Raw genomic sequence first — 25,111 nt, forward strand, 5'->3', positions numbered from 1 at the left:
ACTTAATGACACACAGTTGGCAGTTCAGTGGCATAAATCTTACGCATTTTATTCTTCCTTTGCTGCTCTTCACATTGTAACTCATATCAGGTGTGAATCTATTAGAAATAGTCTTCCTATTAGCAAAATTAGTTCTTCCTTTGATTTGAGAGAGGCCAACTAGTGTGTACGAGCAAAGGAAAATTTCACAAGAAGCATTTCTTCCCTGGCTTCTGTGAGGAGATTTTCTGTCAGCTCCAACAAGACTTTCTTATTGCTACTTTTACAGGGTCATCATTATTCATAGTCGGCTAGCTTCAAATATCATCTGCAAAGCATATCTAGAAATTTAGCTGCTGATGCAGGTAATGTATGAAACTGAGAAACTATGACTTGTCTCACACTGACTAGGTTAAATATGTAGCTTAAAAAAAATCCTAGGCTCCTAGCTTGTCCACAGGGGAGGTAGAGCAGAAGGGCAGGAACTCACCACCACAACGTGTATGTAACCTGTGGAAAAGCCAGAGGCACTGGCTCAAATAGAACCTGGGAATGCAAAACTCACAACGTGAACACTGTCTATGGCCTTCAAAAGGCATACGTTGCTGGAGGCCCAACAGTTGTGTCAGGTCAGATGGTTCCCTCATCCCTGTCAGTCTCCTAAAGCCACCAAGTTACTCTGCCATCGCCTCCTCTTCACAGGACAGTCTTGTCTCCTGTGCGTCTAGAAACCTGAGGCCACTCACCAATGCTGGGAAACCTGGAGCCACTCTTCACTCTTCCATGAGCGTCATCCACCAGCGTTCATGCAGCTCACCAAAACAGGCCTCTCATCAGACCCTCTACCCTCCCTCTGTGATGCCACCTTGGTTCAGGTCCCTGGCACCCCTTATTTGGATGACTACAGAAATGTCTAGTGGTCTCCTCACCTATAGGCTGATTTCTCTAGAATAGATCGTACCTGTGAAAAGAGAAAGAAAATCTCCCTAAAATTCAAACCAGACAATGTCAGGCCTCAGCTTAAAACACTTGAACAATATATGCCATCTGAGAAAATTCTAAATTTCTTACATGGTTGAAAGAACCCCAAGCATTAGGCACCTGACCACAGCTACAACTTCATTTCTCATGACATCTGCCTCATATTTCACATAACATACACACACACACACACACACACACACACACGTCCTGCTACTTCTCACCTCTGAGACCATTCACGCTAACATCTCTGCCTGGAATGCTCTTCCCCATTATCCCAACCTGACCCTCACTTGGCTTACTCCTGCTACCTCTTTATAGTTCATTCAAGGGTCACCTCCTGGAAGCCTTAGGAATCATTCTCAATACTCCTCAAATATTCTCCACCTAACTCTGTGAGGCAAAGTTAGCCCTGCTCCATGATCAAATGTTTTTGCATCTCTGAGTTAGTATCAAGGTAATAGATCTGTAGAACAGAACAGAGGAAGCAGAATAAGATCCAAAAACCCATGGGGACTTTGTGTATGTTGAAAGTGGAAAAGCAGTAGACTCGGAAATACCAGTGCTGGGGTAATGAGTTAAACATGGAGAAATTATAATTTTGGATCCTTACCAAGTACCTGCCCCCCAAATTAAGTCTAGATAGATTAAATATTTAAACATTAAAAAAGTCACAGAAGAACTAAAAGAAAATTCAAGGGATAATTTCTATAATCTTAATGGAAGAAGATTTTTCCAAGCATAATTTTAAAGCCAAAAACTATAAAGATTAACACATTTTGACTAAATAAATAAGTAGCTTTTTTGGGGGGAAAAATACTGTAAATCCAAAAGATTGATCAAATTGAGAAAAATCCATATTTGTCCCATTGCCTGGCACCTAATTTAAGTAAGTTGATTTATATGGCAGAGGGTTCATCTCCCTAATATATAAAGAACTCTTGTGAACCAATACAAAAATACAAACCTTCTATGAGAAAAAGCAAAATAAACAACATGAACAGGTTCACAGAGTGCCTCTAAATTTATGTAAAATTTTCAAACTCCCAAATCAAGGAAATTCAAATTTTAAGTAGTATTTTGCAGATCAGAATGACAAAAATTTAAAAAATACTCTGTTACTGAAGGTATGAGAAAATGGGCACTGTTAAAGACCATTTATAGGAGAGCCCTGGGAAGTAGTTTAATAGTATCAAAAATTATGACCCAGAATTTTCACCAGAATTTATCCTAGAGAGTACCTTAAATGTCCATCAACAGGTAGTTGCTTAATAAAATATAGTGGATCTTTATATTGCAATACCATACATATACCCATCAAAATGAAAGATATATGCATATTTAACAGAAAGCTGTGCATAACATGTTACAAAAGCTTCTAAAATTGCGTTAAAAACAATGTACCTGTGTTAAAATATATTTATACACACAGAAGAAAAAAAAAACAAGCACACACTTGGAAGGATATTTATCAAAATGGAAATAATCATTATCTCTGAGAAGTAGGACTATAAATTTTTTCTTCATACCTTTTCATATTATCCAATTTTTTTTTTTACCAAGAACATGTGTACTTTTATAATTAAAAAATAATTACCAACAGTACAACTATTTCCATTGTTGAAAAAGAATGGATAAAACGGGAGAAAGAAGACAAAAACAGTGTTCACGAATGGACTGAGAGCAGGGTCACATGTCCGAAAGCACAGACACTGTAACTAACGCTCACAACTGGCAACTAGGAGCCCGGGTTCATCTGCTACAGGTCTGCCAAACCCAAATAACAAAATAGCAAAGGATCACCGAAACTTACTGCCTGCACAACGAACACTATAAATTTACTTTTCCGAATCTTTCTCATACACAAGACAAGCTATCAGCTCTTCTGATTCCAGTGAGCATAAAAAAAAAAAAAAAAGGGATGAATTGTTAATTCTTATAATAAAGGAGGTAAAGCTAATTTCCTCTCTTCCTCTGACAGTTTGCCTATTTTTAGCCAGAAAAAAAAGCTGAAAGACCTTTCGGCTATAAGGATAAACCCATGAATAGGTTACCAGAACATGTTGCAAGTCTTTACATATGTTCCTTTTTTTTTTTTTTTTAATGTCTATGATTAGCTAATAGTTCTCACAAAACAGATGGAAATCAGAATATGGTTAGAAAAATGCAACAAACAAAATGTCAACTAACTAAACTTTAAAGTCTACAGATTTTATTACCCAATATTTAAGTCCATCATTTTAAAATGGGGCCTTTCAACCTTGGGAGCAAAACAAAGCTAGGACTTCCTGACTGGTCTTTCTGAAAACAAAAGACGTAAATGTTATTAATAGTGACCTTTTAATGTTTACCTTAGAGCTGGCTAATCAGATGTAAATTGTCACCCATGGATATGCATAATCAACTTTATTCCCTTTGCTAATTGAGAAACAGAGCTGTTAATGTCAAAAAACATTTGAAAAATTCACCAAGCTTGCTCAGTGTAGCAAGTTCTTTATAAAAGTCAGAGTTTCCATATGGTAAAATCATGGAAATTAGGCTAAGGGGGAAAAAAAAAACACTAGGAAAGACTAATTTGTTATTGAGCTAGTCTGTGCTGGAACAAAATCAGTCTTAACGACCCTAAATGTGAGATTTTTTTACCACTTTTATGTTCAAAAATAACTCCGTCAGCTCTTATGAAAAACCATTCCATCACCTTACTCCAAAGTTCCTCTCGTGCTGAGTTTATGCTTTGCAAGCTGGCTGTGGCTTTGGCTTAGCAGGCATGCTGTCAGGATACTTACTTACCTATGGGACTTGGTTCACACAAGTCAGCCCCTTCCCCTTCTTGAACTCTCCTGACATCTTCTTCTAGTTTCCTTTAAAACTGACTACCAACGGGTACATGAGTCTCGCTTCAATTGTGTAGAAAGAGAACAATGTATTACCTTAAGTACCACTTCAAGATTGCTTCCATTTTTATAATACCAGCAGAAGTATGTATCATTTCAACTTACTGATGATGTTGGAGAAGATGTGGCTAAGCAGGGGCTAACCACAAAGGAAGGCCCTGCCTTCTCCTAGTCTGAGACAAGACCCACTTCTATAGACCCTTTTTCACTGATTCCCTTGTTTTATGAAACCCAAGTGTTCTTCTTCTTGAGACAGTCTTCATTAATGAACATTCTCTCTTTTGTAACAGCTTGAGTAAAATCTTCTCCTGAATGGTCTGGTACATTTTATCTTTCACATGGTGCATTTAAGAAATTACAGGCACCCCTAACCATAAGCCCCAACCATTCTCCTTTCACAGGGATGACCAACAACCACTCTGTTTTGAGTAAAGAAAATACAGGAACATAGTAAGCCGATCACAAGTATTAATAGCACACACATCTATGCACTATTTAAGGCACTAGAAGGCAGACAAGGTGAGGGGGCTTTATCCTAAGCAAGTCCAGACTTCAAACTAAGAGTCATCAGGCCTCCTTGAACCATATGTTCACCACACATATCTCATATAAGCTATATGCCCTTCTGAGAAGGTAACATCATTAGTGGAATAAGCATGTGTTTTGAATGATTCCTTCAGTCATCCCCACCACACACTATGAAATCCTAAGTGGGTTAATTTCTCTGAGCCTTCATTCCCTCATCTCCTCATCAGCTTAACCAGTCAGAGGGCCCACCTTGGTTCAATGAAACATATTTAAACCCTTTCTCCTTCTACCTTTAAATTTTCTAGTCCTCTCTCTTATTTTTTTTTAAGATTTTATTTATTTGAGAGAAAGAGAGAGGGGGAGAGAGTGAGTGAGCAGGCAGGGGAAAGGGGCAGAGAGAGAGAGAGAAGCAGGCTCCCTGCTCAGCAGGGAGACTGCCGCAGGGCTCAATCCCAGGGCCCCAGGTTCATGACCTGAACCGAAGGCAGATGCTTAACCAACTGAGCCACCCAGGTGCCCCTCTTCTTTTTTTTAATAATAGCTTTACAGAGATGTAATTCACATGCCATGAAAATTTAACCATTTAAAATGTATGATTTAGTGGATTTTAGTATATTCAGAGTTATGTAACTATTACTACTATCTAATCCCAGAACGCTTTCATAATCCCAGAAAGAAACACCATACCCATCAGCAGTCACTCACCATACTTCCATTACAACCCATGGCAACCATTAATGTACTTTCTGTTTCTAAGGATTTGCCTACTATGGACATCTCATATAAAGAGAATCACCTCTGTGGCTGGCTTCTGTTAAAGAATTCAGTGAATGAGCATAATGTCTTCATGGTTCATCCTTGTTGTAGCATATATCAGTACTTCATTCTTTTTATAGCTGAATAAAATTCCACCGTATGGCTATCCCAGTTTTTGTTTACCCATTCATCAGTTGATGGACATCTGGGTTGTATCCAATTTTTTAGCTATTATGAATAATGCTGTTACGAACATTTGTGTATAGGTATTCGTGGGGACATATATTTTCGTTTCCCTTGGGTGTACTACCTAAGAGAAAAATTGCTCCGTCATATTGTAACTGTATGTCTAAACTTTTGAGGAACGAAACTTCTTTCCAAACTAGTTATACCATGTTCTTTGCTTTTTGACTTCTTTTGGTTCCTTCTGTATCAGCTTCTGGTTGTTTGAGCTCAGCGGGGGAAACAATTGGAGTGATTATAAAGACATTTTCTACAGAATGGGCAATTTTTAGCCATTGCAGGTAAACACAAACACAACAAGCTGGTTGATGTGAATCTGGGGAAAACAGAAAGCAGTGCTACAGGGCACACAGAACATCCAAGGCAGGCAGCACTGAGGCCTGCAGTGCAGGAACCAACGTAGGAAGTTCTGAGAGGGTTTTGATACAGTTTAAATTTTTATGCTCTAGACTTACAATGGTAAACCACATAAATGTAAGCATACCCATATCTTTACCTCAGGTGCATACAATATAAACAGGAAAATACAATAGGAACATAAATAATGATAAATATGTTTTTTTAGAAAACTAATATATGAGAGAATAATTCCAGTTAGGCACATCAGGGAAGATTATTTTGAAAAGGAAAGCATCTTATAACTAGCTGTTAAAGGATAACCAGGTTTTAAAAAAGCAAAAGTGAGCAGAAACTGCATTTCAAACAGAAGCAATAGAATAAGCAAAAAGCACAGGGTGAAGGAATAAGAATGAGGAGTTATAAAAGCACAGGAAAAACAACAAAGAAGAACTGATGTTTTGGCAATTGGCTAAATGTGAAGTGAGGTAGAAGGTGCAGGAAAAGATGACTCCCGGCTGCAGCAAATCAGTTCTAAGAGGGAAGTTTGTGGCAATCCAGGCCTACCTCAAGAAGCAAGAAAACTCTCAAACAACTTAACTTTACCCCTAAAGGAGTTACAAAATGAAGAACAAAAAAACCCAAGACCAGCAGAAGGAAGGAAATAAGAAAGATGAGAGCAGAAATAAATGATGTAGAAACCAAAAAGTAACAGAACCAACAATGTGGGGCTCCTGGGTGGCACAGTCGGTTAAGCATCTGACTCTTGATTTTGGCTCAGGTCAGGACCTCAAGGTCGTGAGATCAAGCCCCACGTTAGGTTCCACGTCCAGCTTACAATTCTCTCTCTCCCTCCCCCTCCCTCTGCTCCTCCCCCGCCAAACTAGAACCAATCAATGAAACCAGTTGGTTCTTTGAAAAGATCAACAAAATTGATAAACCTTTAGCCAGATTCATAAAAAATAAAGAGCAAGAGAACACAAATCAACAAAATCAGAAATGACAGAGGAGAAAGAACTGACATCACAGAAAGACAAATGACTGTAAGAGAATATTGTGAAAAATTATATGCCAAAAAATTGGACAACCCAGAAGAAATGGATAAATTCCTAGAAATATAACCTACCAAAACTGAAGCAGAAAGAAATAGAAAATTTGAACAGACCGATTATCAGCAATGAAACTAAATCAGTAATCAAAAAACTCTTAACAAACAAAAGTCCAGGACCAGATGGCTTCACAGTTGAATTCTGCAAACATTGAAAGAAGAGTTAATACCTATTCTTCTCAAACTTTTCAAAAAAATAGAAGAGGAAAGAAAGCTTCCAAATACATTCAATGAGGCCAGAATTACCCTGATAGTAAAACCAGATAAAGACACCACAAAAAGAAAAGAGTACAGACCATTATCTCTAATGAACAATGATGCAAAAATCCTCAGCAAAATATTAGCAAATTGAGTCCAATGATACATTAAAAAATCATTCACCACCATCAAGCAGGATTTATTCCCAGGATGCAAGGGTGGTTCAAAAATCGCAAATCAATCAATGGGATACGTCACATCAATAAGAGAAAAGATGAAAACCATATGATCATTTCAACAGATGTAGAAAAAGCATACATATGACAAAGTACAATATCCATTAATGATAAAAACCCTCAACACAGTAGGTTTAGAGGGAACATACCTCCACATATGAAAGGCCATATATGAAAAACCCAGAGGGAACATCATACTCCATGGTGAAAAACTGAGAGCTTTCTCCCTAAGGTCAGGAACAAGACAAGGATGTCCGCTCTCACCACTTTCATTCAAGAAGAGCACAGAGTAACTGTTGAATCACTATACTGTGCACCTGAAACTAATATAACACTATGTTAACTACACCAGAATTAAAATAAAAATAAATAAATATTCAAGAATAAATTTTTAAAAAATCAAAATTAAAAAAAAAATCCCGAAAGAAAGAAAATAACTCCCAGGGTTTTGGCATAGAATAAAGGATAGCTGATAGCGCCATTACAGGAAATAATGGGAAAGCCTACTGAAAGAACTAGTATGAGTGGGAAGGCAGAGTCCAAGTTCAGACACACATTGAGCTTAAAGTACCAGAGGAACATAATTAGGTGGGGTCCATCAGGCAGATGAAAATACAGAATTGGAGCTTAGGAAATTCTTCCTAATGGAGATCATTGCTGAAGCCTTCAGGGTGGGTGAAGAGGGACGGGAGAGAAGGGCCTGTTTTAACTCACACCCAAACAGGAAACAGTCCACTGGGAGAGCAAAGGTAGCCAGGACTAGGTAGGGCCAGAGTTTGGGAAAGTGACTGAACTTCAGGGCTTAACCTTGAGGTTGTTCAACTACCATGTTGTGAGGGACACAGCAAATTCAGGTTTGCTCACGCCAATGCTTTAAGTTTAATCTAGCTGGCCAGACTCAACAGTAGGCATTTCCCATCAGAGAGTTTAGCCATATCGGAACAGATCTCCGGCCACTGACTGAAAAGCCAAAAGGCAGAGGGCAGCCTCTTAGGACAAGCAAGAGCTGGGCGAGATATCCAAGTTCCATCCAAAGGGATGGGTCCAACGGAGGCTCTGGTTCACACACAGAAGGCACAGATTCAGCAGCCTCTGGGATAGGGATACAGCGCAGTGTGGATGTGGGTAACCATGACTCACCCTAACACCTGGCCTATTGTGGAGCAAGACTGATTTGGGGCCCCGTAGGTTACTGGAAATGAAGCTCCTAGTGTTCTTTCTGCCCCACTCAGGAGAGGCTCAGAAAGCAAGTAAAGCTGAGCTACAGACACTCAGTTACTCCAGAGTCAGGGTTGAGGGATAGAACCATAAAGAACATGCACATTTGGCAGGGCAAAGAAGGACGAGGGAGAAAAAAGACAAGGCAGAGAAAGCATTCAAACCATACTGTACAGCAGTAGAGTGATGATGAAGCAGAAGAGAAGCGGACCAGAGAAATCTGAGGAGGAGAACACTTGGAAGAAATGCATGGGTCACCAGGGAGCCCTACTGATCTCACTGGTTTTCACCAGAATTTTCACTTCATGTCAGTGATGTGCTGTCACAAATAATGTTTTGTTGGTTGGTTCATTTTTAATCCCCTTTTTGTTTTTGGCAACCAATATTTAAGACTGGGAAGTCCTATATAAATATCTTTCAGTAAACACATGCAGTCTTGACCAAGAAGCTATCTTAAGAGCCAAGAAAAGATCAATAATAATATAAATAATAATATAAAATTGGAAATAACAATTCCCTAATTCCTAGAGTAGCCGGCAACATATCAGAACTTCTGTAGAATGCCAAGTCACAGTGTAAATAACAAAATGTAAAACTCGGTGGTTACAAAATAGATGGTGAACTAAACCTTAGACAAACTATATTATAAAAAGGCACCTTTGAATATTTAAAACATTACAATTTTAATACAAAACAACAAACTCATAAGATTAAATAGCTGGTTTTTTCCCCCTTGTATTTTATTGAGGCAAAAAGTAAAACAAAAACTATCTTAACACCAAGACCAAAAATAGAAAATTTCAATCAACACCGCACTTTTCACAAAATTATAACAGGCTGAAAGCTGCAAGTAGCACATGTCAAGTCTTTTGCACATTTCACTAAAGATATATTTATTCAAAACAAAATGTCTCCCAATAATTCTGCTCTAGAAGGAACATGAGTCATCTATGCTGAGAAGCTTTGCTCAGTTTTAACCTTTTGGGGAAAAAATGCAGAGCTTCCAACCTATACACTAGTAAAGAGACCTGTGAAAAACAATTTCACGGTTTTAAAAAGCAAGACTCTCTTTGGCACTTTGAGGCCTGATATCCAACATTTCAGATACAGAAGCAAAGAACTCATTACTGCCTTATAACTTGGGAAGCAACTGCATAATGACTCATTCTGGAACCCATACAGACACGGGGACAAACACCACAAAACTCGTCAGGGAGAAAAAAATCCCAGTGGATAAGAAATCACCACAGTCCCTCAGGACCTCTATGTAACATCTCATGGAAAAGCTTGGTGACCCCTGACATCACCCTGGGGCATTGGCTTAGAAAGGAGTTGATGGCAGAATGCCACCTCTGGAATGATCAGCAAGCCAAACAAATCACTTCATGTTTACACACAGTGGCTTCTGGTTCAGTTTTGATTTGAGGCTCTACAGAGGAACGAACACACACACACACACACACACACACACACACACACACTCTCTCTCTCTCTCTCTCTCACACACACCAGGGAACAGCAGCAAAGAGATTTGTTTTCTCCTTGTCTGATGGAGAAAGTGCCCCAGTACAAGAGCAGTAGCTGGAGGGGAGATATGCTCCAGAGCTTTCTTAAAGTTACTCCTTTTCGGAATACTAAAGAACTTTTCTCAGGCTTTTTGAATGAGCCGAAAACCAGTTTTGAAAGATAAGATATTAAACCATTTCTATAGGGAATAAGAACACTGGAGATTATTTACTTTGCTGTAATTACTCTGGCACATAGGGAGATTAGCTTTCAAATGCTACTAGGTTTGCATACAGAGACTTCAATAATGAAGAAAAATTAGTTCATGTTTTGAATACTTAGGGGCTTAAAGTATATATTACTACTAAAGAGCGAACACTGGTTAATACCTGTGCAGTGAGTAATAATTACGAAAACCATTCATTGTTCCTAAGTCTGAACTTCTTTCCCTCAAAACAATCACTTGTTTTTAAAAAGCACTTGATTTTATTAGAACCAATAGTAAACAAAAATGTATTTTTATATTCACAAATGACTGCAAGTTTCATAAGTCGGATTTTAAACCAGGAAGCAAGGCAGTCAACAATCTCATCCAGTTAAGGACAGAAATAAATTCTGCTTTTGAGCTAAAATAATAACCTTCAGCAAGAAATAAATGAACTTTAAAAATTCATTCTTTACTAGGATATTTTCTTGGATTTTCAAGATTATTTGTGTCATGACTTTAACGGAGACAAAATATATTACAGCAAGGCTCTGATAGCCTGTCCCGCTTTGTAAGTTCTAGCTCATCCCCTGCCTGTTATCTTTTAGGCGAGGAGGAATTTAGATTAATTGACAGTATTTGCACAGTTTTTTTTTTTACTTTTTATTTGAAATAATTATCAACTCACAGAAGATTATAAAAATAGTAGAGAGTCCTGTGTACCTGTAGCTCAGCTTCCCCTAAATGGTAACATCTACAGCACAGTATCAAATCCAGACAACTGCATTGGCATAACACTCTTATTCAGATCTTATTCAGATTTTACCAGCTTTACCATGTGCTTGTGTGTGTGTTTGCATATAATCTTCTCCCCTGTACAGATTCATGTTAACCTCCGTTCCAAGCAAGATAGAAAATTCTATCCCCACCAAGGAACTCTCTTATCTGCTCCCCTACCCCATCCCTGTCCCCTGGTCATCATTAATGTAATCTCCATCTCTAGAATTCTGCCATTTCAAGAATGTTACATAAATAGAATCATACAGTACATAACCTCTTAAGATCAGCATTTTTCTCCCTCAGCATAATTCCCTTTAGATCCATCCAAATTGTTGCATGTATGAATAGTTTGCACTGCTTTTTAGTGCTTTAAAATACTGTTATCATTTTCATCATAATACAAACTCACTGGGTACAAAAATATAATGTTGGATTTTCAAGGACTGACAAGTAACACTCTGAAGTTCCAAACAAAATAAGAAGGCAATGAAGCAGATAAATAGGGGATAAAGATATCAGTGTTTTACTATTCAATCTGATTGGAGAACATGGCTTTATTTATATTTGCTGTCAAAAGGGCTGGCTAACATTCTACTGAAGGATTAAATTTATCCACTGGCATAAGTTAGAAAACTACTGGTGGGAGATTTCAAAGTCAGGGGCATGCCCAGTTCCTAACAAACCTCTCAGAGAGCCTCAAACCCAGCAGAAGAATAAGTGAGAAGACACAGTGAAATGGATAGCGTTCCTCCCAAATTCTTCCTTCCTCAAGCAAATGTACGAATTTACACTCCTTTATAGAAACAGTCTGGAATAATTGTACCCACCCAACAATTTAACTTCTTTCTCTTGTTCCATTCACTTTCTTTTGACTTATCCCCTTCACTTATGGGTAACCAGAAATGTGGTTGCTCCCCTGAGTAGAGACCACTTAATCAGGACCATAAATCCAGGTAACTTTGGATGGTATTATCAGTTACCTCTTTTAGGCTTCTCTGGGAAAGTTACACATATTTCTTCTACTTGTCAAAAAGCCCAGTGATGAGCCTATTCTTAACTGAGATCTATAGAATATCTCAACATTATTTCTCAATAGAGTTTTACTCAGTAGCTGAGACACTCAAAGGAAAACTTATAATAAACAGGTGATATGCTAGGAGTTAAGAGAATTTACTTTAAATTTAAAATGAAGATTGTTTCATTTTCCCTTTATGTTTATTCAAAAAGGAATCACTGACTATAAAAAATACACTATGTTTACAATTCTGTATTGGCCTTTCTTTAGAAGCTGTTTCTTTATTAGTTTCTCGGTTTTACATTTTAAAAAATGACCCTGTATCAAATGGAATATATTTTATTTTTAAAAACCTATATACAAAACGGTAAACTAATAGCAAAACGGTTAACTATAACAGGCTATTGTATCCCTTCCCCATGCTCAAACCTGAAGAAAATATCTTTGAGAACAAAGAACTAAAATTCTAAAATACCAGAATGACAGGGATGGAGAAAAATACCAAAGATATATGTACTGTTGTACTTTTCTTGATAGGGAAGATCATGGATAACAATTAAGATATTGATAGAAAAAAATGAAAAACAAGTTAGGGAAAATCATCTAAAGAATAAAAATCGAGTATTTTTAAAACAAAAAAAATTTTGATATACTCAAAGGAAATTAGAAAAGAAGAGGGGTAAAAATAAAAAGAAAAAAAACAGTAAATATAGAATGTGAATATGATGGCAGAAATAAGTCCTGCTATAACAGTAATTAAAATCATTATAAATGATTTAAACTCAGCAATCAAGACCTTAAGAAGAGTTCTGACTTCTAATAGCGGTGGAGTAGGTTTTTTCAGACTAAATCTCCTGCTGAAAATAAGTACAAACTACACAAAATATAAAAACAACTCTTTGAAGGCACTGAACAGAAACCAAACAAAGAGCAGAGCTGACCTTTGGAAGAAAGAAACCACACCGGATAAGATCTACTTTTATACATCTTTTCCCCTAGGGCAGTGTAGATAGAATTCAAGTAGAAATCCACAGTCTTATTAACCTGAGGAATCAGGGGACAGAGTCTGAGGCTGATAGAGCACTTTAAAGGAGGGAACATTCCAAGTTCATTTAAAAGGCCAGCATTATCCTGATACCAAAGCTAGACAAGAACACTACAGGAAAAGAAAATACAGGACAATATCCCTGATGAACATAGAAATACAAAAATCCTCAAAAAACATTAGCAAACTGAATTCTACAGTACATTGAAAGAATCATACTACAATCAATAGGGATTTATGCCAGGAATGGAAGTATGTTTCAATAACCACAAAACAATCCACATTAACAAAATGAAGTATAAAAAATCATATCTCAACAGATACATAAAAAGCATTTGAAGAAATTCAAGATTCATGATAAAATCTCAACAAACAGTATAGACAGAATGTACCTTCATAGTAAAGGCCATATATGGTGAGCCCACAGCTAACATTATACTCAATGGTGAAAAGCTAAAAGCTTTTCCTCTAAAATCAGAAACAAAACAAGGATTCCTACTCTTACCATTCTATTTAAGATAGTACTGGAAGAAGAAAAAAAAAAAAAGATAGTACTGGAAGTCCTAGCCAAAGCAATTAGGCAAGAGAAAGAAATAAAAGGTATCTAGAAAGGAAGAAGTAAAACTATATCTATGGATGATATGATATTATACTATATATCAAAAAACCTAAAGACTCCACCAAGAAACTATTAGAATAAATGAATTCAGTAAAGTTGCAGGATAAAAAATCAATATATAAAAATCAAGTGCTTTTCTCTACACAAACAATGAAGTATCAGAAATAAATTAGGAAGACAATCTCATTTACAATAGCATAAAAAAGAATAAAATACTTAGGAATAAATTTAACCAAGGAGATGAAAGATCAATATACTAAAAACTGTAAGACATTGATGAAATAAATTGAAGAAGACACAAATAAAAAGAAATTCTGTGCTCATAGACTGGAAGAATTAATATTGTTAAGCTGTCCATACATTTTACAGATTCAATGTAATCCCTATCAAAATTCCAATGGCATTTTTCATAGAAATTTTTTAAAATCCTAAAATTTATATGGTACATGAAAAGGTCCTCGACATCACTAATCATCAAGGAATGCAAATCAAAACCACAATGAGATGTCACCTCACACCTCTTAGAATGGCCAATGATTAAGAAGACAAGAGAAAACAAATGGTGGCAAGGATACGGAGAGAAGAGAATCCCTGTACACTGTTCCTTAAGATTTCCTCTGTAAACAGTCATGATGTTTGGAGCCAAAGAAACCATTTTACTTCACACACACACACAACTACTGTAACTCAAAAATTCATTTAGCAAGTTGAGATGATAGTCACTACATAAAACTCAACTCTATATGCCAGCAATGAATAATTGGAGATGAAATTTGAAATAACACTTATAATAGCATCATAAAACATTAATACTCAGGAATAAATATAATAAAAAAATATGCAAGACCTCCATACTGAAAAACCACAAAATATTAGAGAATAAAATAAAGACCTATGTAAATGAAGAGATATTTCACGTTGCATGCTCATAAATTGGAAGTCCCAATAACATTAAACTATCAAATTACCCGAAGTTGATCTATAAATTTAATGCCATCCCAATCAAAATCTCAGCAGAATTTTTGTGGCAATTGACGGCTGTTTCTAAAACTTATATGAAAACATAATGGATTTATAGTCATCAAAATAATCTTTAAAAAGAACAAAGTTTGAAGAATTTACAGAACTTGATTTCAAATTTTTAAAAAATGCTACAGTGATCAAGAAAATAAGGTATTGATGTAAGGATAGACAAATAAATAAATGAAACTGAATAAAGAATTGAGAAATATATGTGGACATATGTGACCAATTAATTTCCAGTAAAGACACCAAAAGAATTCAACAGAGAAAGTAGAATCTTTTTAACAAGTGATGTTGAAACGGCTATAAATCTGTAATGAATAAATGAGCCAAAACATATAGAAGAAGTAATCCAAGATGTTTCATAGACCTAAATATAAAAACCAAAACTGCAATGCTGTCAGCTGGAAATACAAGAAAATACCTTTACGTCCTTACAATGACAAAAAATCTTTCTGCACACAAACCCACTAAGGATTAAGCAAAAATTTCATCAAAATTAAAAATTCTGTTCCACAAAAGACAGCATTAAGAAAATGAAAAGGCAAGCCATAGGTAGGAAAAAATATTCAAAATATACATACCTGACAAAGGACTTGTATCCAAATATACTTTAAAGCTCTATAATTCAATAATAATAATAAAGAAATAGACAATACAATAAAAATGGACAAAATAATTAAATAGAACCTCACATAATATACAGATGTTAATTAGCACAGGTAAAGATATTATTTTAAACATCTATTAGATGTCTATTAGACATTTTAATACAATTTAAAATCACAAGGAGACCTACCTATTAGAATGGTAACTAAAAATGAGCATGTGAGCAACTAAACTCTCCGACAACACTGATGGGAACATAAAATGGTATGACAGCTTTAGAAAACCATTTGGCAGTTTCCTGTATACGTATGTCATGACTCAAAAATCCTTTCCTAGGTATTTACACATTTCTCCCTTTTCTCCCGTCAAAAAGAGATTGCACACACATTTATAGCAGCTGTATTTATAAAGACAGTTAATCTAAACAACTAAAAATTCCATCAGTAGGTTGATGGATGGACAAAGTGTGGTATATCCATGCAACCAAATATTGCACAGCAATTAAAGAATGAGCTGCTGATTCTGACAACAATCTGGAGAAGTCTCAAAAGAAGCCAGACATGAGTACATAATGTAGGGGTGCCTGACTGACTCAGTTGGTTAAGAGCCTGACTTCAGCTCAGGTCATGATCTCGGGGATCCTGGAATCAAGCCCCGCTTCAGGCTCCCTGGTCAGTGGGGAGTCTACTTGTCCCTCTCCCTCTGCCCCTCCTCCCACTCATGCTCGTGAGCTCGCTCTCTCTCAAATAAATAAATAAAATCTTTAAAAAAAAAAGCACATAATGTATAATTTCGTTTATATGCAGTTCTACAACAGGTCAAACTAAGGTAGATTGATAGATACGAGAAAGGTGATAGTATCTGTGCCTCACAGAGGGTATGAAAAGTGACCGGAAAAAGGCACAAGGGATCATTCTGGGCAACTGGAATTCTCTATACTTTGATTGGAATAGTAGTTACATAGGTATATAAATTTAGCAAATTCATCAAACCTTCCACAAAACTAGTGCAGTTTGTGTTAGTCTTATCCTCCTCACCAAAAACACAAATATGGCCTAAATGACTTTAAAAAGCAAGCAATATCCAAACAGAGAAAGACATGTATCATATGATCTCACTGATATGAGGAATTCTTAATCGCAGGAAACAAACTGAGTGTTGTTGGAGTGGGGGGTGGGGTGGGAGGGATGGGGTGACTGGGTGATAGACACTGGGGAGGGTATGTGCTCTGGTAAGCGCTGTGAATTGTGCAAAACTGTTGAATCTCAGATCTGTACCTCTGAAACAAATAATGCAATATATGTTAAGAAAAAAAAAAAGAAGAAGAAGAAGGTAGCGGGAGGGGAAGAATGAAGCGGGGGAAATCAGACGGGTAGACGAACCATGAGAGACGATGGACTCTGAAAAACAAACAGGGTTCTAGAGGGGAGGCGGGTGGGAGGATGGGTTAGCCTGGTGGTGGGTATTGAGGAGGGCACATTCTGCATGGAGCACTGGGTGTTGTGCACAAACAATGAATCATGGAACACTTCATCTAAAACTAATGATGTAATGTATGGGGATTAACATAAGAATAATAAATAAATAAATAAATAAATAAATAAATAAATAAATAGCAAGCAAGCAAGCAAGCAATATCTTGTAAGAATTACAATTTTTAAAAAGGGATAGAGGGGCGCCTGGGTGGCTCAGTCGTTAAGCGTCTGCCTTCGGCTCAGGTCATGATCACAGGGTCCTGGGATCGAGTCCCGCATTGGGCTCCCTGCTCCGCGGGAGGCCTGCTTCTCCCTCTCCCCCTGCTTGTGTTCCCTCTCTCGCTGTGTCTCTCTCTGTCAAATAAATAAATAAAATCTTTAAAAAAAAAAAAGGGATAGAAGCAAAAGCGTACCAAAAGAAAACTAGTGTAACAATATTTGACATAAAATAGAATTCAAGGAAAAATCATAAGGGACAAAGAAATTATATATTAGTAAAAGGAAGAGTAGGTTAAAACTATAAATCCATCATGTACATGAATGCACCTAATAATTTTGCCTCAGGATATACAAAATAATAGAAGGAAAATATGGAGAGAAGTGGATAAATCTTAAATTGCAACTGTGATATTAACACATATTCTCAGAAACTGATGGATCAGACAATAAGGTAGCAAAACAATAGAATAGAATTAACACAATGAATAAACTGAAATTAACAGATTTAGATAAGATGCTGCATGAAAAAGAGAAATGTGCATTAGAACCTTCTCAAAAATTGATTTTGTAATAGGCCACAAGAAACAATAAATTCCAAAGGGTAAACATCATATAGAAAATGTTCTGTGACCATAATATGTAATAAAATCAGAAACTGATAATAAAGGGGAAGCTAAAAACAAAGCAAACAAAACAAGCTATGTCTGGAAAATAAATAATATACCATTGAATAACCATGATAGAGGAAATCTTAAGGGAAATTATAATTTTAAATATGTTTTTAAGCCAACAAGAAATGCTGAAAGCAAAAAAATTCAACATTCAACACGAGAATCTGAAAAGAGCAATTAACAAAATGAAGAACACAAGAGGAAATAAGAATGATAAGGGCAAAAATTAATGCAAAAAACACTTATTTATAAAGGGAGGAGAAGGAAGATGGGGAAAAAGGGAAAGAAGATGATTAACAAAACCAAAGCTGGTTGTTTGAAAAGATGCCTAAGTTAAATATGTCTCAGTCAAATCTGAATAAGATAAAATGTTGGCTAACTGAATTTAAATTTAAAAAAGAAAAAAAAGAAATCACAGATTAACAAAAAAAAAAATAGGGGTGGAGGTGGACAAAATGGGTGAAGTGAGTCAAAAGGTCAAACTTCCAGTTAAAAAATAGGTTAAGTCCTGGAAATGGAATGTACAGCATGGTGACCATAGTTAATAATATTGTACTGTATATTTGATAGTTGCTAAGACAGTAGATCTTCAAAGTTCTCATCACAAGAAAATAATCTGTAACCCTGTAGGGTAACAGGTGTTAACTAGACTTATTATGGTAATCATTCTGCAATATATACAAACATCAAATCATTATGTTGTACACCTGAAACTAATATGTTACATGCCAATTATACCTCAAATAAATACATACATATACAACTACAAACAGAAAAATTTAAATGAGAAAAAGTATTTGTCAAACATCCTTGTAAGTATTAAATGTCAAATTGTTTGAGATGAAGTAGACTTGACTTAAACAATAACCATTTAAAAATAGAAATAACAATAATTTAAAAAATCTCTTCCACAACAAAAAAGAACTGACAATTTCACCAAAGAGCTCTACTTTCAAGGAACAGAAAACTCTTACATAAGTTGTTAAAGTACACAGGAAAAGAGGAAAAGCTGCTCAACATACAAGGCAAGAACAGTGGTATCTTAAATATAAAATCTTCTAAGGGCAAAGCAAGAAAATTCACTAATCAACACAGATGCAAATATGCTAAAGCAAATATTTGCCAATAAAATCCAACAGAATATTAAATAAATAAGGAGGAGGAGTAATGATGGTCAGATACAGTTTATCCTGATATCTACACATATCATAGGTCTGAAAAATAAATATCCTGATAATTCAAGGATAGTGTAACATCAGAAAGTCTATTAATCTATCACATTAACAGATTAAATGATAAAATCACACAATTATGTCAATAAATGCAGAAAAAACATCTGAAAAATTTTAATAATGATTCATATTAAAAATTCTCAGACTGGGGCGCCTGGGTGGCTCAGTTGGTTAAGCAACTGCCTTCGGCTCAGGTCATGATCCTGGAGTCCCAGAATCGAGTCCTGCATCGGGCTCCCTGCTCAGCAGGGAGTCTGCTTCTCCCTCTGACCCTCCCCCCTCTCCTGCTCTCTGTCTCTCATTCTCTCTCTCTCAAATAAATAAATAAAATCTTTTAAAAAAAAAAAATTCTCAGACTACTAAGAATGAGCATAACTTCCTACGTTTATATTATCAAAATTTACAGCAAGCATCATAATTGAAAAACTTTGGACACCGACTGCTACCTGCTCTTGCTACTTCTGGCAAACATAACGAGACAAGAAGACGTAAGAGGTGTATGATTGAAGGAGAGAAAAAAATCTGACTGGCAGAACTTACGACTATCAACATAGAAAAAGTACCACAACCAATAGATAAATAGAAAATGTGAGCATCAACATAAAAAAATAAAACCCAATGGATAAGAAATAAAAGAATCAGTATGTAAGTAGATTAAAAATAAAAAATACTACGAAATGAGAGCAAGGTGGTTACATTCAAGATTGGCTTATAAAAATCCACAACATTGTTCCACAAAATAATAACTGAGTAGAAAATATAAAAGAAAATAAGATATATGCAATAGAACAAAATATCTTTAAATTAACTTCAGAATGCACAAGACCTCTATGGAGAAACTGTAAACCTATGTTGAGATTGTCTATAATGGACACAATGAATTAATGGAGAAATATTCCATGCATAGGAAAAACATTGTTGTTAGCCTCTGATTTTTTTTTTTTTTCTTTTCCTACCACTACCCTCCTTCACCTCCTCCTGACGCCTCAGGGTCTGGTTCCAAGCTGATCTAGATATAACACAATTAGCATTTAAGTTCCCACTGGCCACCCTTGCATGAGGATCTGGAGCTAGTCACCCTTCCAGATACTGGCTTTCACCAAGATTCCTAAGCCTCTTACACTGCCTACTGGAAGTCAGATGTCGTCAGTAGTGATAATTGTGTTCAACTTCCCACTGAGTCGTAGTGCTCCATGCCTACCCACGGGTGCACACAGACGCGTGCCTTCATTCACATACACGTGTACACACATGTTCAGGGTTAGGTCTGGGCTTTGGTTTCTATGACTTTGTCTTGCTCTAGCCTGCCTCTCAGCCTGGGAGCTGGAGCTGTTCAATGCAGCGACTGAGCATTCAGGCTCCCCAAACCAAAGGTAATGACACAGTGGTTGGGAAGCTGTGAGATAGGGAGAAAATCACAACTGAAAGAAGTAGAAACCAGAAATGCACCAAATCCTAAGGCATTCACAGACAAGACGCCTGATGTAAGCCCCCACCATAACGGAAGGAAGAGGACCCAAACGCAGCTTACCAAGGACGGACTGCCTCAAAACATGCGACGGTGCAGCCAAAACTCTGAGAGACAAGTTAGAATCCTAAAAGGGCTTCCCACACCCTTTGGCCATGGACCCAAAGGGACCATACCATATCCCAATCCTAAATCTGTCCAGATGAGTAAGTCTCCTGCGCAATTCTGAGCTCCTGTCTCAGGCTGCCGGAAAAGGTATCAGAACTCAGTTACATGCTATCTCTGAGACAAGATAAAGGCAACATTTTAAAACTCACTGGAATTTTCACATAGAAAGAAAGAAACCTACATCATGTTCACCTAATCCTTTCTTCAAGCAGATATATTTGAAAAAAAAAATCAAGATTTATATCTCTAGCTGTAATCATTCCAAAAGCAAGGCAGAGAATTAATGGTGTTTCATTTTTGGGGGGAAATTGTCTAAAGTCAATATAAATTACTTACATTATTATTGAAAAATCACGTATATAAATCTGATGTTTCTCTTAGGACTATGTTTGCAGATTTATAGACCCTATGCAATATAAATGAGAATAAAGAAGTAAAGATCTTAATTACTCTCATGCCACACAGAGTAAATGTTCTATTAACCTACCATGTTCACTTTGCTCAGGCCACCCTGGAATCTAGCTGCTCCCTGAATTTGAGTTCTGTACTTCCCTCCCGCCATACCGTAGCACAAGTTTTCCCTCATGTAGAAACCCTTTTAATGCCGCTCTTTTTTTACAGAGATATAATTGGCATATAACATTATACTAGTTTCAGGTATGCAATATAATGATTTGATATGTGTATCTTGTGAAATGAACAGCACAACAGGTCCGGTTAACATCACCACGCAGTTACAAAATTTTTCTCCTGGGATGAGAACTTACAAGATCCACCCTCTTAGCAACCTTCAAACATACGATACAGTATTGTTAACGGTCATCACTGCCTCTGTTTATCAAAGCAGTCTCTCGATGGCTACTCAAACGTCACCTTCTCCCTGAAACCTTCCGGTCTTGCCAGGTGCCCAACCCTGTAGAGCTGTCTCAGCTAGTGCTCAGCTTCCAACCGCCTGGGATTAGGCTTATCTGTGTCTCCAGTAGGCAGGGCCAGCATTATGGATGTACAACAGGTGAAGTCACACAGAGCCCTCCTCTCAGAGCAGCCCACACTTGGTTTAATGCCTATCTGTCAACATCTTCAAATTCTCAATAATTTTATCTTTGAAACTGCGTGTTATAAGTGAAATCTGATGAGACAATGTGTACGCCCATAGTTCCTTTCCACCTCATTGCATGTAGCTTTCTCGATGCCCCATGAGAACAGAATTCCAGGGGACCCACAATGGGTGGGAGTTTAGCAAGACTCCAGACAAGTACAAGGTAAGTGTGTTATGTTTATGACTGAGTAGTAAGTAAGCAGACCCACGGACAGCCCCAGATGGCCATGCTTTCCATCTGAACCAGAACTTGATTTGATTACAGAAAGAAGGCGACAATGTTCTAAATGTTAGCCAACTATTTATGCTGAAAATAACGCCATAGAAAGAAAGTGAAAGAGAGGGTAACCTGTAGTTTGTTTTCCTTCCAGTTCTTCCTTATTTATCAGTAAGCCAAAGCAGAAAATGTAGGTATGATATGCACATATCAAGAAATGAAATAGGGGCGCCTGGGCGGCTCAGTCGGTTGAGCAACCGACTCTTGATTTCGGCTTGGGTCTTGATCTCAGGGTCGTGGCATCAGGCTCCACACTCAGTGGAGTCTGCTTGAGATTCTCTCTCCCTCTCCCTCTGCCCCTGCTGCTGGTGCACTCTCTTGCTCCCTTTCTCTCTCTTTCCCCCTTAAATAAATAAATAAATAAATAAATAAATAAATAAATAAATAAATATTTTAAAAGCAATAAAATAAAAACAACCAAGGCAGTTTTGCAATGTTTCAAACTGTTCTGGTAAGAATGGAAAACATGAATTGTGTAATTTCAGTGATTCCACCTACAAGTTTAGTGACCTTATATTTGCACTTAAAACCAGCACTGCACAATATAATGATGAATTGGTAAAGTTCATGCTAATAATTTAAATTTTTAATCATTCTTTATTTAGAATAACATTAAACAGCAAGGAAAAAAACAACATAAGAGACCACAAAAGAAAAGAAAAAAACTTTGTATTTTATACCTTTAAAGGCCCAGTTCTCCCTGCTTTTCTGAACAAGGGGCCTGCATGTTTAATTGCTCTGGACCCCATAACCAGCTCTGCCACTAAGACAAAAGTTCTTTCGGGGCAGGGATTCTGCTTTATTCGTGGCTATATGATTGCAGCACCTCAGCTACTAGGTTGGGTTCATTCAGTATTCAATAAACATTTGTTAGATACAGAATGTGATGGGTATAATAAATAACAAAAGACCATAGGGTCCCAAACTAGGAAAACAATAATCCTACTCTCTATTCTGTGCGTCACAGACAATACCTCGGGTACTAAGCTCAGTACTAGGGGCCACAATGGAAAAGGAATTTAGAGAAGAACTCATCAAAAGGTACTGGGTTCACACTATTTTGACATCCTATTAGCTATATAACCAAAAGGAAATTAATTAATCTTTGTGACCCTCAGTTTTCTCTTTTGCAAAATATGGATAATAAGGTGTTAAATAATATCTAGAAGGAATACAACTACTGACTTCTAGCAGCTGAATGTCTGCCACAGGGAAAACAGAAGAAGGTTTAAGAGTCACAGGTAAGAGCACAGAAGGGACCACTGGGGAGAAATGTATAAGAAGACAGAGAACCAATATGAGGAAGAGTTTCTGAAGGAGGCAACATGGACTTGCCTGGGGATAGAATAAGCTCCCAGTCCCTAAAGAGAATAGAGGAGTATTTAAAAAAATCTTTAAGAAACATGTAATGTCTGATAAAGACTGGCCATTTTATAAAATAATGATGATAATGATGGTGGTAGGTACTGTTTGTTGGTGCATGCTAAATGCCAGACACTATGAGAAGCAGTTATCTTATTAAATTATAACAGCCAATCCATGAGGTGGGTGATATTCCTCTTACAGCTCTTACTCTTACTTACTCTTTTTTTTTTTTAACTTTTTTTTTATTCTTATGTTAATCCCCATACATTACATCATTAGTTCTAGATGAAGTGTTCCATGATTCATTGTTTGGGCATAACACCCAGTGCTCCATGCAGAATGTGCCCTCCTCAATACCCACCACCAGGCTAACCCATCCTCCCACCCCCCTCCCCTCTAGAACCCTCAGTACTCTTACTTACTCTTATGTAATGTATTCAAGGTCACAAAGCTAGTATGTTATGAAGCCAGCCACCTTTCACTGAATTCTCCTCAAACTCTGAGATTCAGAAATTTGGGGCAACATTTACCCAAATGCTAAAGGAAACAAGAATCATTACAAATTCCATGTCTGCATGTAAAAGACTCCCAGAATGGTCCCTTCAACTTCACACAAACATGACAATATTCATCCGAATCCTTATGAGGCAACCTAAAAGATACACTAAACCTGTTAGGGAGAATGACATCCTTATAAAACAGGGCTCTGAAAAATCAAGGAGCCAGAAAACGTTCTCCTTCCTAAGGCATCATCACAGTGACCGAGTTTCCAGGTTTCCCCAAACTGTTCCTCCATCTGGAGAAACCAGAGGTTCTGGAGTTCTATCACGATGCAGAAGATCCCTAAACACGGCCTCAGCCTCCGCCTTGGCAGAGGGAGTGAGAGCCTGGGCCTTCCAGACAGCAGCTTTGTCCCATTTTAAGAGAGGTTTTGTAGCTTTTTATACTTAAACATCTTGAAAACCACTCTAGGGAAGCCATACTTGGCACTTGGAAGTCTAGCGGGTGTGAAATTCTCTCTGGGTGGGATACTGTTCACTGTCTCTAGCTTGTCTCCTACCACTTCAGCCCAGAACATGACTGAAATCAACAACTGTAAAAGCAAAGCTGGGATTCTCATTTAAAGGCTTCCATTTTCTAAAAATTACTCAGGAGCCATGTAAGTGCTCTGTATTCTACCTGTTAGGATTGTTTTGAAATGACATCACCACAAATTCCAACTGGAAATTAAGAATTGGAAGACAGCCGACTCTGCTATTCCTAAAAGCACTTTAAACTCTTAATCTTCTTATATTCATTTCAAGTAGGTAACAAAGCACTCTGTGAGTACAAATGCATTTTTAACATACGTTTGCAAAAGCAAAAGCCCAGGACAAAGTGGGAGTCATTGGAGGGACTCAGAGTTAGAAGTAAGTTGATACCAGAGCTATAAATGGGATCCAAGACTCTTACCCAGGTGTTGCTCTCCTTCCAACTGGTGGTGGCGCTTTAAACATCTATACAGGTGTGCATCTATACAGGAAGAAAGGGAAAAAAAAGACAAAAAAGGAAGGGAAAAAAATATACATATGTAAGAAAGAGGAACTGGACCAAGTCTTCAAGGTACAAGTAGAGAATATAGGAAATTAGACTACTGAATGTTTCATTAGGACAAAAATGTCCAAAAAAACAAAAAAAAAAAAGCTTTGCCACCAAAAACAGTTATTCTGCGCTATCTGATCAGCAGTACAACACCTTATCTCTTCACATCACTAGGCAGTTTTTATATTTGAAACTACATAATATATTACACTCTAATACCTATCTGCTTTGAACACAGTAGAAAAACACCTACACAGCATAAATCATACATGACATC

The 25,111-nt window shown here is 37.1% G+C and overlaps 1 protein-coding gene across 2 annotated transcripts in view; it reads right to left on the minus strand.

Moving 5' to 3' along the window:
• The window catches only part of ENOX1 (ecto-NOX disulfide-thiol exchanger 1), a 551,749-nt gene that overhangs the window by 463,866 nt on the left and 62,772 nt on the right, over positions 1 to 25,111 (minus strand). The window contains exon 2 of one of the 2 annotated variants that reach the window (XM_035003319.1): positions 24,706 to 24,765. The exons of the other annotated variant lie outside the window; for it this stretch is intronic. The gene's annotated coding sequence lies outside the window, so the exon portion shown is untranslated. The remainder of the gene's footprint in view (positions 1 to 24,705; positions 24,766 to 25,111) is intronic. 2 annotated transcript variants of the gene reach the window in all.

The sequence above is a fragment of the Mirounga leonina genome, unplaced genomic scaffold (genome assembly GCF_011800145.1).
Source record: "Mirounga leonina isolate KUSES-001 unplaced genomic scaffold, KU_Mleo_1.0 Mir_127, whole genome shotgun sequence".
NCBI classification, from domain to species: domain Eukaryota; kingdom Metazoa; phylum Chordata; class Mammalia; order Carnivora; family Phocidae; genus Mirounga; species Mirounga leonina.